This window comes from Primulina tabacum, chromosome 13 (genome assembly GCF_025594145.1).
Source record: "Primulina tabacum isolate GXHZ01 chromosome 13, ASM2559414v2, whole genome shotgun sequence".
Lineage (NCBI taxonomy): Eukaryota > Viridiplantae > Streptophyta > Magnoliopsida > Lamiales > Gesneriaceae > Primulina > Primulina tabacum.
The window spans coordinates 13,565,255-13,581,200 of NC_134562.1; the positions used below are offsets into that span (position 1 = coordinate 13,565,255).

The window sequence follows — 15,946 nt, forward strand, 5'->3', positions numbered from 1 at the left end:
TACTTCGTTCTGGAATTCTTCGAGGAGGGATATCTGATGATCACAAGAGTTAGCAATCACATGAGACAAATCCATCTCAGTCCCTTTCTGATCAGCTTACCTCTGATCAAGAATTGGTTCTGATTCATTCTCAAATAATACAAATTACCAAATCAACTCAGATATTCAGGTAACATGTGTCTTCAAAAACAGTAAACACATATTGCAATATTAGCATATACAGTGTAATTCAACATTATAATAAATCACATGCTAACAATCACATGCAAGGGAAGAAAACTCATTCTACCCCGCTCACTAGCTTCTATCTCAGTCTCAAGAACCAACAGTTCTAGACCTATTGCTCTGATACCACCAGCTGTGGGGACCCGGACGCTAATTCATGTCTTAATCATTATTAATGTCAAATATATTAATTAAGAAAAGTGGGACTAAATTTTTTTTCTTTTTAAAATATAAATGCGGAAACGTAATAGTAATCTATTTGATATACATATCAATATCAAAGTACAAGTCATGTACTACATGTCTCTCTCTCAATGACTATAAATCCAGTGATGAATCCTATTCTACTTCTGGGCCCAGATCTCCACGCTAACTATAATCTCTCATCCTCTTCCTGATCCTGATCCTGATCCTGATCCTGTCCCACCTGTTGTCATGCACACATACAAACAAGACAACAGCCGGATAACTCCGGTGAGAATTACATTCCCAGTATAAATCATGTATACATGCATTTCATATAAAAAAATATAACAGCATGAAACAAATATTCATAACATGTATCAAAATCAGAAACATGAATCAATACAAACTCTGAATCACATTCCGTGATTTTTAGACTCTTACTCGACTCATCCTAATCTTGGGATCCCGATCGGAATAAGAACATACACCCACCTACACTCCCGATCGGGGTGGTGATACTTTCTTATTCGCGGACTTTGGCTCTTTCCATATCGAACATCAGTAATAGAAGAAACTCCAATTCTATCCACTTCGATATAACCAGACATCCGGTGTCTTGACCTATCCGTCACAGACTAGGCACATCCGCTCTAGCATATCGGCCAAACCTCTGTGACAATGTGCAATGGGCCCAGTGACGATTCCATCACTATCAGGCACCCTTGTCACGAGATCAATCGTCTACGACTAGGCGTATCCGCCTATGACTCAATACATAAATCAATAGATCAAAAATATCAATCTCATTCAATTGCAAATATTAATGCAATAAGGTAAAATATGTGATTTTTGGAAACTCAAGTCAGATCAAACTCGAGTTGTGCAATCCCGCATCAACATCAATTTATACCTTTCTCTTCTCGGTCTGACGAAGTCGAAGTCTCGAAGTCAAATCTGTCCATATCAATTGGTAATAACAAAGGTCGAGGAGTGTAATATCAATACACAAATCAAATCAATACTGGATATAATCAGAACTTAATCAAATTTTGTTTCAACGGCATAACTGTACAATCTCGAAATACCGGTAATATAATATCAGTATACACAATCAACAACTCATCTGATCCAAATCTGAATAATATCAATATACCCAGCAATACAATATCAATCAAATATCAATCCCAACCCCTCATAATCGATAACAATACAATTCTGATATCAAATCGGTCTAATCATAATCAAATTGATTCTGAAAATTCATAACAATTCCATACGGTATCTGTTCTTCGATCCAGTTTCGATTATACAATGTCTGATATTGCAAGAACAACATATATGGATCATATCTGATTCTGGCAGTATCATAATATCAAATCATCATAAAACATAAGCAAACTTACTCCCAATTGAAGCTCTCGTCGATAGAAACTCAATACTGAAGTCGGATTGAAAATTAGACGGGCATATCAAAATATAAAGGCGTAAGGATTTTTTGCAAATTTCTAGAGCTTCTTTTCGTTCTTCTCATTTCTATTACTGAAGCAAATGGATAATTATACATATATATATATATATATCTCCACTTGCATGTCTAGAGAAACGTGGCTCATTTTCATGAATTTCAGTCGGCGCTCGGGCGGTCGAGAATCACCGCCCGGGCGCGGAGTGTTCTGCACAAGCTCTTTCGAATTGCACATTGGCGCTCGGGCGGTCACAAACTACTGCGCGGGCGCCGCGCCTTCTGCCTGAACACTATATTTGATGAACAATGGCGCTCGAGCGGTCAAAAACTACCACTCGGGCGCAAATAGTTCTGTCCAAAAGTTGTGTACTTCATATGCTTGGCCCAATCCGGTCTCGGAATAATACGTCTATAATCAAATCAATTCAAACTCAATAATCTCATATTACCAGAATCAAAATCTCGGGCATTACAGTGTGTGTTTTTGCAGGAGGAATTCTTCGATTTTTTTTTATGTTGCATCGTTTATGCATCTTTCTATTACGAAACATGCCAACACTTTTTATGTAACTCACGTTTTCTTGATTATTGTGCAAGGGGCCGCTATGGCTAGGTGTTAAAGGGCTGGACATGTCGAGATTTAAGGTGGCAAGGTGCTGGAGTCACGAGGTAGTCTCGTCTTAGTGAGGGCCGATCATTTAGTTTTTGTTGGTACTATCGGCTTGGGTTAGATCATGACATAGGAATGAGCCGGCGGTGCCACTAGACCCTGGTGGGTCTGAGTCAAGGCCTAGGATAGCCCGAACACTGCTTGTCGGATTAATAGGGCCGAACAAGGGAGTTAAGCCAAGGGGTGTCATGGTTAGGGCTCGTTTGATGACATTCGAGTAGTGGCGCTCAATAGCGTGCATGGGGCTGAGAAAAATGCTTAGATCGGTCCAGGAGGATCCAGAGGCGGGCTAGGAGTGGTTGTGTAACATCTACTAATTTAAAATGCGGGAATTTTTTTTTTTGGTAAAAGCTCACATTTTCGAAAATGAACATCAAAATGTTTTACATGCATGCAATCCTACTGAAAAATATAACATTTAAAAATAATCGTAAATTTTTAACAATTTAAAATAGTGCAGTTTAAAACGGCCAAACTCGACCAACATAAAATGCGTAAACATAATCAGTAAAAATCCTAGTAATCATCGTCGTATCTAAACCAATGTATAAAAATGATCATGTCCTCTCTAATCTCAAAAATCATAATGTGCGAAAGAAATGTGGTCCTCGGGTCGTGCGCGCACATCCAGTCCTTCCTACTCAGATTTCGGCACCTCCAGTCCCCTCATCGACATGCTCACCTGCATGATTCACACCTAGTAGTCTAAAGACTCAACACACATGTACCGGAGTAACAAGTACATATACATAGCACACAACAGTGAAAAATATACGATAATCAACATACCTTCCATGAACTAAAAAAAGCGTTAATGTAAACGTGTCATATGAAATCATAACATGTCAAAACAGCTCGTCGTATCATCTTATACTTATACATTTACTTTAATTGAATTCAGTTCATTATTTGTGACTTTCGTATCAGCTCTATTGTTTCATGATTATACGATGGATCCATCTACATAAAACCATGGTACCCGGCGGCTGTCGGACATCAGCAACAGTATTACCCATCCACTGTGCGTAGGCCTCATCATTAGCATTTACATGTATATCGTTAGTCTTAACCAATTCCCATCCTTCAAATCATCATCATTTTCGTCACTTAACAAAATCATACACCAATACCGTTGTGACAAGCCACAAACCAACACCTACTAGCCCACCTTAGGAGCCTACTGGACCTACATGACTAATGGCCATAGCCCCTTAAAATCCGTGAAGCGCATCCAATCCCTCAAGACAAACGCGGCTGTGCCTTACCCGAAACACAACCGGCTCCTAACTTGTCCACTTCTTTCCTAGCCAAGACCAGTTGTTATGGACCACCCCTAGCCTCAGTTAAACCCTCCTGGATCGCACCTTAGCATGGTGCAGCACTCCGACAGTCGACCCTCCCCTATTATCCACAAATATGAATCGAACCCTAGCTGCCTAGGATAAAAGTATCGACCTTCACCCCAAAACCGAGCACACCTAGACTTCCATCATCATGTCGCTTGAAAAAACAGTGCACTTGACCACAATAGACCAAAATTCGACAGCCCCTTGCACACAACAACAAAAAAACGTGAGATGTTAAAAGATGTATGCGTGAACCATGAAAACCGAAACCATAAACGCTTGTCCATGCAAAAACCGATAAAATCATATAAAAATTACACATGACAGCATAATAACGACATGATTGATGTGTAAAAGAAGATACATGGCATGCCTTGATGATCTATGATCGAAAGCTTGAAAAAAAACGCATCGGGGAAGCGCGGGAGGAGCGGGAAATGATCTTTTCTTGAAATAAAAAGTGTAGGAGGCATTTTGCTACTGGTTTCCTCACGTAAAGGGGCTTTTGATGGGGAAGGAGGGGCGGCCAAGGGGATAGTTAGGGTTAGGGATGTTTAGTGTAGCGTTTAAATAATTAAAACATGAACTAATGGGATTAAATTAAAGTTTAAAATGATTAAAAGGAATTTGAGCCCATTAAGCATCAAAAAAAACCTAACAAGCCTGAACACGCTCTCGAAATATATTTTATTTAGGTACGTTTTTTAAAATATTGCCCGAGCCCTCAAAAAGTCCTTCGAATCGTTAAAATTTGCGTACCGATAAAAATTACGACCTGACGAGTTAAAATACCCACCAAGGCCCATTTTTGAAAAATACCCTTAAAAACACATTGTATTAATTAATAAAAATTAATCATGTAATAAAAATAATTTTCCTGATAATTCCATGATCTCCGTTCTTCGATCGAGCGCGAAATGCATCTAGAAACCCTAATGTGTGAACTTTTAAAATAATCGTGAAATGAATCTTATCATGCAATAGATATGAATTAAATGCATATAAATAAATAAGCATATAATTTAAATAAAACCCTAGATTGCATACATTCAGGTTACGTAAATTTAATTTCCTGGACCTTACAGGTTGGTTCGAGGCTGGTCAAGTTGGGTTTGGTCTAGCGTCGAGAATTCGGAAGATAGGTGCACTAGAGTTTGGCTCGCTTTTGTGCAGAAAAAAATCCAGCAACTTTCAGGTGTTGTTTCAGGGTCTTAAGTGGTTTGGTCTAGGTGGTTTAAGGGCTGGTAGGGTACGGTTAAGGCATGGTTTAAGTTTGGAAAGATTTGGTTGAGTTTCTGGTTAATTCAGATTAAAACCGGGACCCCGGTCTATGTTTTAAAACGAATTATAGAAGTTCTTACATGGGATCGAGTTTACGTTTAGGAAATTATTATAATTATGTTTCGGGGTGCTTTAATGAGTTTGGTTGGCTTCAGGTCAAAAATTTTGAGGTCCAGGGGTAAAATGGTCAATTGGGGTTTTCAAGGGCAAAACTGTCATTTTGTACCCGGGTCGAGTTAGCAGTCCTGGCAGCGTCCTGATCACAATTTGACATGTTTTAAATTTTTATGTTACCACGAACATGAATTTTTATGGCAATATGAAAAATACGTTGCATGCTTGATTTTAAGGAAAGTTTACGTATATACATGATTTTTATAAGTGATAAATATGATGATAGGTTTTCTAGGATGAGAGTTGGTTGTGAATAATACGAACACGAACATGTAAGGCCAAGGCTCGGTGGATGGATAATACTGTCGCTGATGTCCCCGCCGCCGAGTACCAAAGTTATACGTAGATGGATCCATCGATTAGATCTGATACGAAAGTCACAACTAATAATCTGAATTCAAATAAAGAAAATGAACACGTATATGTTGATATGATGAGACATGTTGTAACGTCCAAAAAACCAACCTACGTAAACTGCATACATGCAAATTGTTTTAATTGCTTAAAATTTTATTTAATTGATTTTAAATGTTAGCATGATATTTATTATATGATTAAATGTATGATTGAATGATTAAATGATAATATGACATGATTACATGAAATTTGTGGATTTTACCCGAATATTCGATAATAGTCATGGAAAAGGAGATCAAGGACGACCAAGACAAGAATAATTATTATTCATTAAATAATGGAGGTTTCCTAATATGATTTAAAAAAGATTTAATTTTCTTAAAAATGTTGGAGTTCGATATTTTACGAGTCGAGCTCGATTTTTCCCGGAAAGCCGGTTTTGGGCAAACAAAAAGTTTTAAAAGATCTAAAATAATATTCCTGGAAAACAAATTTTATAAAATTTAATTTTTTAATTAAATAAGTGTTATTGGGCCCAATTTAATTAATTTAAGTAGGCGAAATTACACTTAAAAAGCTTGCAAGCCCAAAACCAAAGCCCATTAACATGTTAATTTATTTATAAATAGGACTCCTAGGTCTTTTATCCCCACAATTTCTTCACCTATAAGCAAAAATTAAAACTCACACACACCTTCAATTTTCGAATTTAAGGAGAAAAGAAAAGGCTTGTGTTCTTCGTTATCCAGTCGTCCAACGTCGCACCCTCGCCGACGATAGTCTATTCGAGCGTTATAAACGCAAAGGAACATTTTCTAAACCCTTTTAAACATCATACAAATCATAATATGTGTGTGTTTATTGATTATGCATGAAAAATATTGGTGTTCGATTATTTTACGGTAGGATACATATTTTTCAAAGTTTTAATGAATTTACGCTTGTTTTGAAAATGTTTTTTAATCCAACAAGTACGCTGCCAATACATGATAAAATATGGATGAAATATGAAAAAAACATGATAAATATTGAAAAGAAAACAAGCTAGAACCGTGGAATAAATCAAGGAGTAGGAACGAGGGTTTGTGTGCATGTTTTAGGTCCAAGGGTGCGGTTGCTTTGCATGGGACTTAAGGGCTTGGCCAGGGCTGGCTGGCCTGGGGGCAAGCCAGGGTTGTCTGTTAGGGTCCCAGAGAAATGTACAAGGGTTGGGGCAGGGTCTGGAGTGGCGTTGTTTGCTGCTGGTTCGAGAGAAAGTGGAAACCGTGAGAGAAGAACAATGGGGTGCGCGCGGCTGCTACCTTGTTTATGTTGGCTCGCGCGCGGGTTCAGGGGTTGGGCTGTGATTAGGCTTTATCTGAGCGTGGTCCAGGGTTGGTTAGGGTCAGGTGGGCCTGGTGGTGGCTCGGCTAGAGGAATCATAGGGTCACTAGGAGTCTTGAGCGATATGGAGGCTTGCGCGCAGATTCTGTAGCTTGGTTCTAGGTGTGTTTGAGCGCCTTAGGGGTTGGTTATATGGGCCGGGCTTGGTCAGTAGGGTACCTAGGTGGGTTGTCTCGGGTTTGGCTTGAGGTGGCTCGAACATGGCTAGAGCAATTTTACACTTAAGAAAATACTTAAATGTTTGGCAGCGTCCCGAAGAATCATAATGCTTGTTTAATGATATTTTATGAATTAAAATGGTGATTTTGATGATAATATGTTATTTTATGATTTATGGTAATGCTGTGCAATTTCTGTGGGGATCCGGGCTCTAACTCAATTCTTTTCGGGATTAGTCGGATCATGGTTCAAAAAATACGGGTCAAAATTTTGTTTTTAACATTAAATCAAATGTTTATAACTCAAGCACCAGATAATTCTATATTTATTTCATTACAACAAACATAATATACATGCCTCGTTTTATTCATATTCAACAAACCAGTAATTAAATACAGTACATATCAAAAGTACAACTACTAGTTCATCTGCTACGCCCGTGATCACCACGCTATGTCGATCTCTCATCTCTGCCGCAACCCTGACCCTGCCCCACCTGTTGTTATGCACACATACAGACATAACAACAGCCGGAAACTCCGGTGAGAACAAATCCCAGTATAAAACATGTATACATGCTGATACATAATCATAAATCATGAATCAAAGCAATAATGATGGGCTTCATAGTCTATGAAACCAATCTATATAAACATGCAATTCAAATCAAATCATGTCTTGACTCGACTCGACTCTACTCTAGGGATCCCGGTGTGAATAAGACGTCACTGTCTGTCACCTACCCTCCCAATCGGGGTAACTATACGTCTTATTCCTAGACTTCGGTCGTGTCCGTATCGAATGTCTACAATCGGAGTGAATCTGATCTGAAGCGTCGATACCACCGAACATCTAGTTTGGCAATTCTGCCAATGACTCTCCTATCTCAAAGGCTTGAATATAAATCTATAAACAAGACATCATCATATCAAGAGATTTGAATATAAATCTATAAACAAATCAAATTCATATCAAAAGATAAACAACAATTCTAGTATGTGATTTGGTTGGGAAACTCAAATTGAATCTCATTTGAGTTGTGTCTTCCCCAGACAAAACATTAATTATACCTTTCGTCACACAATTTATGTCGTAGTCGAAGTCTCGAAGACGAATCTGTCAATAACAATATCGAATACACTGTATCAATGTATAGCTTAATTCAAACTCTGTTCTGATTAATATCCAATCTACTGTATCAATATTCAATTCAATTTAAGATCTCTCAGTCTTATCAAATTTTGACGGCACAATGGTCCCATTTTCAAGTACCGGTAGTACAGATCAGTGTATATCAATCTCCATAACTCATAATCAATCGATTAATATAATCTGATACTAAATCGGCATCATTTCAATCCTATCAAATCTGATAAATTATAACAATTGTATAAACAGTCTGTTCTTCGATCTGACTTCAAATACATACTGATCAGTATATCCAGCACATATAATAATAATCAACTCTCAATTCATAATCAGTAACAATACAAATCTGATATTGATTCCTACTCAATATGTTTCGAAAATCATAATAATTCCATACAGTATTTGTTCTGCAGTCCGATTTCGATTATGCGATGTCTACTGTCTCAAGAACAACATATATGAAAAATATTCAATTCCATCAACGTCATATTTTCAAATCATCTTAAAACGTAATAAAACTTACGTCCTTGTGTAGCTCGTGTCGAGAGGAACTCAGAACGTAAGTCGGATTACAAATCGGATGGTTAATTCTTGTACAAGCACAATATCAAGATACCAAAGAATTTGAAGCTTTCAAAGGTTTTTTGAATGGTTCTCTCGAGTTTTGCTGTTAGGAACGAAAGCCACAACACCTTATATTGCATGGTTAGGCCAAGTGTCTTATTTTTCACACTGCATGGTGCATACTGTAACATATCCAACCCCTCGGAAGCTTCGACCGCGGGTGCGGTGCTTGTACCGCGGGTGCGGTCATGTTTCCGCCGCTGGTGCACTCACCCTACGGCCCAAATGCAACATTTCATGTGCAACCCAACCGCGGGTGCATTGTCTTTTGGACCGTGGGTGCACTGGCTTTGCTGTCTCACCAATACATTTTTGCAACTAAACTCGAATTGTAACGTTGCTTCTTCGGCTTTCGATGATTACGTCAAATCATACATTCATACTTCCTGATTACCAATACTCAAATCTCGGGCCTTACAATTTCTACTTTTAAAATTTTATATTTTGAAAGTTATGCTATTTTATGATTTTTAAAGAAAAGGAAAAATATTTTGAATGATGTAAATTTACTGTGACAAATGATATATGATATGTGGGGATTCGTTTTTTGATGGAACGGTGAACTTACAATTTTGTGGAGATGACGTGAGGGCCAAGGCCAAGAAAGAGCCTATATCGGGCCTAGGCCCTAGAGAGACCCCGTTTATGAGCCAAGGCCCCAGAGAAAACCCGTCTATGGGAAAAGGCCTTAGAGAGACCCCGAGGATCGTATTTCCACGGTAAAGCCTAGTGCCCACCCCCATGGGCCATGTGGAGCTAAAGACTGATCAGTCGATCGGAGGATTAAAACTAGTCACTTTCAAGGATCAAACTTCACTCAAAATGATATATGATTGAAAGCTTTACGATTAAAATGATTTATGCTCCAAGGTTTTTAAATGATTTATTTATGCTTAAAAGCTATTTTAAATGATTTTACGTTTTATGATTTAATTATGCTTAAATGATTTTAAATTTTTTATTATGTTCAAAAGCTATTTTAAATAAAAGTATGATTTAAATGCATGTGATTGTATATGTATTATTTTCTATCCATGTTTAGAACGTGCTGAGTCATTAGACTCACTAAGTTTGTATGATGCAGGATTTGATTGGAGGCGTTGACGATTGAGTGGATCGAGTGTAGCAGTACATACCCGAGTGCCATTTATTTCTGCATTAGCTAGATAGATTTATGATTTAAAGATTTATGTTAATGATTTTATTAGAGATATTTTATGCTTTGTTTTATTGTTAGTTGATCTTTGTGAAGGTCGTTATAGGATTTTTGGTTTTTGATGATCTAGGATTTATTTTATACACTTGATATTTCATATGTTAATTTATTACAATTGCTAGAAATGTTCAGTTATTTTATTTAGTAAGTATTTTCGAGTTTATGATTTATGGTTAGAGAAAAAAAAGGTCGAGGTCGTTTTAGTTGGTATCAGAGCCAAGGTTTTTCCCAAGGGGTTGTATACTGTCACTCCGAGAAGCTCAAGAAGGCACGCCTCAAATATGTGAGTTTTTACTGTTTTATATTTTATATGCTTAAAATTCTTTTAAATGATTTTATGATGCATGATATAAATGTTACTTGCATGCTGAATGGGAAATGATTAAATGCATGTTGGCTTATGGGAATTGATTGGGATAATGAAGAACTTAGAGAATAAGAGGGTGCATGCACTACTTGAGCTGGATTTAGGAGTCGACTTTGGGAAAGTTTTGGGTTAGAATTGCAATTTTAAAGATTTTTAGGACCATATTGAAGAATAATGATATAGGTGGATTTTACGTGTTTTTCATATTGTGTGATAGCTCATTGAGTTGCACATATCATTTAAATTGCATGCGTTTTGTGTTATTTTAGCATAATTTATGGTTTCTTTTTGCTCATAAGGCTCTTGGTTGAAAATACAGGTAATTCGTGACTGAACTGAAAATAAAGGGGAAAATTTCGAAGGCCATTCGCCCGAGCGGAAACAAATGTCCGCCCGGGCGCTTCAATTAGTTTTTTTGGAACAAAATTTGTGAAAGTCATCCGCCCGGGCAGAAACTTATGTACGCCCGGGCGCGCTTGAAATTTTGGAAAGATTCTTGGACGATTTCTTCCCATATTTCTGAATGGGGAAGGATATGGAAGAACCCTAGGCAAGAAAATAGATCATTCAGCAGCCAAAGAGCCTAAGGAGGAGAGAAAAGCTTGGAGAAAGCGCTTGGATTGAAGATTCGAAGATTTCCGGGCATCGTTCTTTGTGTTTTTCCTCAAAACTAATATTTCTAATTTAGTTTTTATCTTATAAACATTGTTGTGTTTATTTTTAATATGAATTCAAGTAGCTAAACTAAAATATTTTTTGAGAATTAAGGGGATCCTACCCCGAAACTGATTTAGTTATGTGAGGCCCAGGGCTGAAGAGGGCGGGGGGTGATCGCCGGTGCCATGAGGTTGCACGGACAATGAGCGGATCCTGGCAGGCTTCTAGGTAGAGGGAACATGAATGATCCGATCCCACACCGAAATGAGAGGGAATCCGAGACTGTTCAAAGTAATGGACTGTACAGTTGAAGAGGGCTTAAAAGATTTGATTTGTACTACTCATATCACGAAGGTGCATCTTCTTTTCGGTAGCTCATCACATAATAACTCCAAAGTAAAGAGTGCTTGACTTGGGGAAATTTTGGGATGGGTGACCTCCTAGGAAGTTTCTTAGGGTGCGTGTGAGTGAGGACATAAGAACGCTGGAAAGATTCGTCTTGGTACAGTGAGGACAGTCGTCGAATCTGGGGCATTACAGTTATTATCAAAGCCGACCTCTCTTAGTACGGAATGGTTCGGGGACGAACCAAGCTGAAGCTGGTGGGCAAGTGAGGCCTGGGGCCGAAGAGGGCGGGGGGTGATCGCCGGTGCCATGAGGTTGCACGGAAAATGAACGGCTCCTGGCAGGCTTCTAGGTGGAGGGAATATTAATGATCCGATCCCACACCGGAATGAGAGGGATTCCGAGACTGTTAAATGTAATGGGTTGTACAGTTGAAGAGAGCTTAAAAGATTTGATTTGTACTACTCATATCATGAAGGTGCGTCTTTTTTTCGGTAGCTAATCACATAAGAACTCTAAAGTTAAGCGTGCTTGACTTGGGGAAATTTTGGGATGGGTGACCTCCTGGGAAGTTTCCTAGAGTGCGTGTGAGTGAGGACATAAGCACGCTGGAAAGATTCGTCTTGGTACAGTGAGGATAGTCGTCGAATCTGTGGCGTTACAAGTTAAGTCGTATTTCAACTGTTGGTTTATTCTTGATTAAGCTACTGTGTTTATTACGATTATTAAAGCCTAGCTAAATTTATTAATAGTCTCATATCGTGAGTGAGTTCGATAGAATAGCTTGTGATAGAATCGAGTAGTATAGTTTCGTGGATCTACAATTTACATAGACATATGAAATTGGATACGCGACGATAGTCATAGTTCATTCGGACAAAAACTAGGGGATTTCATAGATCGATATGCGATTCACTCTTGATAAATAATTAAAAATATTTAATTACTTCACTGAGTAGAATTAATTTGGCATAGCTCGAGAGAGTGTGTTCAATTGCATGGGAAATCCTTTCCGAAGCGTAAATCACTATCAGACGAATTGATAAATTAATGAGGGGTAGGTGAATAGAAATCCCAACAAATTCATTTCTCACTGAATTTTAATTAACCATTCTAGAAATTATATCTCATTATTTAATTCTTGAATCTTTTTATTTGCATTTTTATTTGAGCATAGTAGTAATAAACAACCCTTCAAATTTCGTTGCTAAAGATTTGATAACTGAAAATTATAATAGTAAAATACACTCTTTAGTGGAACGATACTCGTACTCACATACATTATACTATTACTTGACATCGTGCACATGCGATTAATTTTCGAGCATATAAAACCATATTTTTATTGAGGATTCTATAGTGCAAATTTTGCTCGACCAAGTTTTTGGCGCCGTTGCCGGGGACTGTTAATTCACAATTTTATTTTTAGTTATTTTCTTTAGCATTGTTTTATTTTTCTTAAGCTAACACCCCATATTCTGTTATAGATATCTCTTCCAGTGCATGCCAAAGTCACTTGACGTGGAGCTTGAGCAATTTGAACCTGAAATTGAAAGAACTTTCCGCAGGAGAAGACAGCGGCAAAGGTTGAAGGAAATGATGGAGAGGCACGAACACGAGCATGAGGAGGAACACCATGAAGATAGACATGTTGAGATGCCACGCCGCATACCGATGCTAGAGTATGCCCAACCTTCTTTGGATGGTGCACACCCCAGCATTGTGAGGCCCATTGTGCGGGAAAACCACTTCGAAATCAAACCAGCCATAATCCAGATGATTCAGAATAAAGTCCAGTTTGGAGGATCTGCAGTAGATGACCCAAACACGCACATCGCTGATTTTCTTGAAATTTGCGATAGTTTCAAATTTAATGGAATTTCTGATGATGCTGTTAGGTTGCGTTTATTTCCTTTCTCCTTACGTGACAAAGGTAAAGTATGGTTAAATTGTTTGCATTTAGGTTCGACTACCACATGGGAGGACATGGAGAAAGCATTTCTCATTAAATACTTTCCTCCATCTAAGACCATGAAGCTGCGGACAGACATCACTACATTTTCTCAATTCGAGCAGGAGTCTTTATATGAAGCATGGGAGGGTTTCAAAGATCTATTACGAAGATGCCCTCATCACGAACTGCCACTTGGGTTAGTTGTTCAAACCTTTTACTATGGCTTGCTTACTCCTAATCGTACTATGATAGATGTTGCTGCTTGTGGAAACCTCTTGAGAAAAACTGCTGAGGAAGGATACGAGTTATTGGAGGAGATGGCTGCTAGCAGCTATCATCCTCAATCTGAAAGGAACAACCAACGAAGAAGTGCAGGAGTTCACCAGGTAACTGACATTTCCGCTATTACTGCACAACTTGATGTCTTGAACATGAAATTGGATTGTTTGAATATGGGTGGCACGGCTATGCATCTGCAAGAGATATTTTGTGAAAAATGTGGAGGAGAACACTATATTAAGGACTGTAAAGACAGTGGTCCTTTTTATGTGCAAGAAGGGGTACCGGTGAATCAATTTGGAGTCCAAAACCGTCCAAGGAATGATCCGTATTCAAACACCTATAATCCTGGATGGAGGCAACATCCCAACTTCTCATGGGGAGGCCAAAACAGTCAGAATCGACCACAGAGAGGACAACCATATGGGAAACAACCAATGTACAGATCTGACCCTCCGAGAGAATAAAAGTCCGATTTGGAGCAGATGATGTCTAAGTTCATCTCATCTACCGAAACTAGACTCCAAAATCAAGATGCGTCGATAAAGGGGCTAGAGAATCAGATTGGACAGTTAGCTAAGATGATAGCAAGTAGAGAGCCGAGAACCTTGCCAAGTAACACAGAGACCAATCCAAAAGAGCAAGTGAAGGCCATCGAGTTGAAGAGTGGAAAAATTTTAGAATCTAGAGGGACAGAAAAAAATCAAGTACTGGATGAACAGACTGAGTCATCAAATGGTAAGGCTTCTAACTTTACACAAGCACCCACTGCACAATCTAAAATTGTTATCCCTCCACCTTTTCCTGCAGCATTAAAAAAGGCAAAATTAGATGCTCAATTTGGTAAGTTTTTAGAAGTATTCAAGAAATTGCACATCAATATTCCCTTTGCTGATGCTCTGATGCAAATGCCAAGCTATGCTAAATTTCTGAAGGACATCTTAGCAAACAAGAGAAAATTGGGGGATCACATGACAGTGAATCTAACTGAAAATTGCTCTGCTTTGGTGCAAAACAAGATTCCACCGAAACTTAAGGATCCAGCGAGTTTTTCTATTCCTTGCGTGATTGGTGATATTCTTTTTCATAAAGCTTTGTGTGATCTTTGTGCGCATATTAATCTTATGCCGTTATCTGTATTCAGGACACTCGGATTAGGAGAATCTAAGCCAACAAGGATGTCCTTGCAACTAGCAGAAAGATCTGTCAAATACCCACGAGGAGTCGTAGAGGACGTCCTGTAAAGGTGGAAAAATTCATATTTCCTGTAAATTTTGTAGTACTTGACATGGAGGAAGACATAGAAATGCCCTTAATTCTGGGGAGACCATTCCTTACGACTGGCAAGGCACTGATTGATGTTCAAGAAGGGAAGTTGAGATTGAGAGTGGGCAAGGAAGAAATTACTTTTGACGTGTTTAATGCTCTTAAGCACACACTGCACATAGATGACTGTTTTAGGCTGAACAAGAAATAACTTTTGACATGTTTAATGCTCTTAAGCACACACTGCACATAGATGACTGTTTAGGCAGAACAAGGTATTTTCGGTTAGTGTTGTTCTTGGCCATAGGCAGAACAAGGTATTTAACACTATATACTATGCAAGCAAGACTTCAGGTGAAGCACAATTAAATTATGCAACCACTGAAAAAGAGTTACTCGTAGTAGTAATTTCACTTGTTAAATTCCATTCATACCTTGTTCTGTCAAAAGTAATTGTGCTAACTTATCACTCCGCCCTTAAATATTTGCTCGCAAAGAAAGATGCAAAGCCACGCCTACTTCAGTGGATTTTATTGTTACCAGAATTTTACTTAGAATTAAAAGATAAGAAGGGTGTTGAGAATGTGGTGGCAGATCACTTATCTAGATTAGAATTTATTAGTAATGACTTTGTTGATCATGCTATTAATGATTAGTTTCCTGTTGAGCAGCTATTTGAGGTGAGACACTGTCCTTGGTATGCAAATTTTGCTAACTTTCTTGTCACAGGCACACCACCACCAAATCAATCGTTTCACCAACGAAAGAAATTCTTCTCTGACGTGAAATATTATTTTTGGGAGGAACCATTTTTGTTTAAGATTTGTGCAGATTTTATGATAA

At 38.3% G+C, this 15,946-nt stretch overlaps 1 non-coding gene across 1 annotated transcript; it reads right to left on the reverse strand.

The window, feature by feature from the left end:
• Positions 1 to 13,639: 13,639 nt before the first annotated feature.
• Positions 13,640 to 13,745, reverse strand: LOC142523494 (small nucleolar RNA R71). The gene has a single exon (XR_012814685.1). It is a non-coding gene; the product is annotated as a small nucleolar RNA R71 (small nucleolar RNA).
• Positions 13,746 to 15,946: the final 2,201 nt, after the last annotated feature.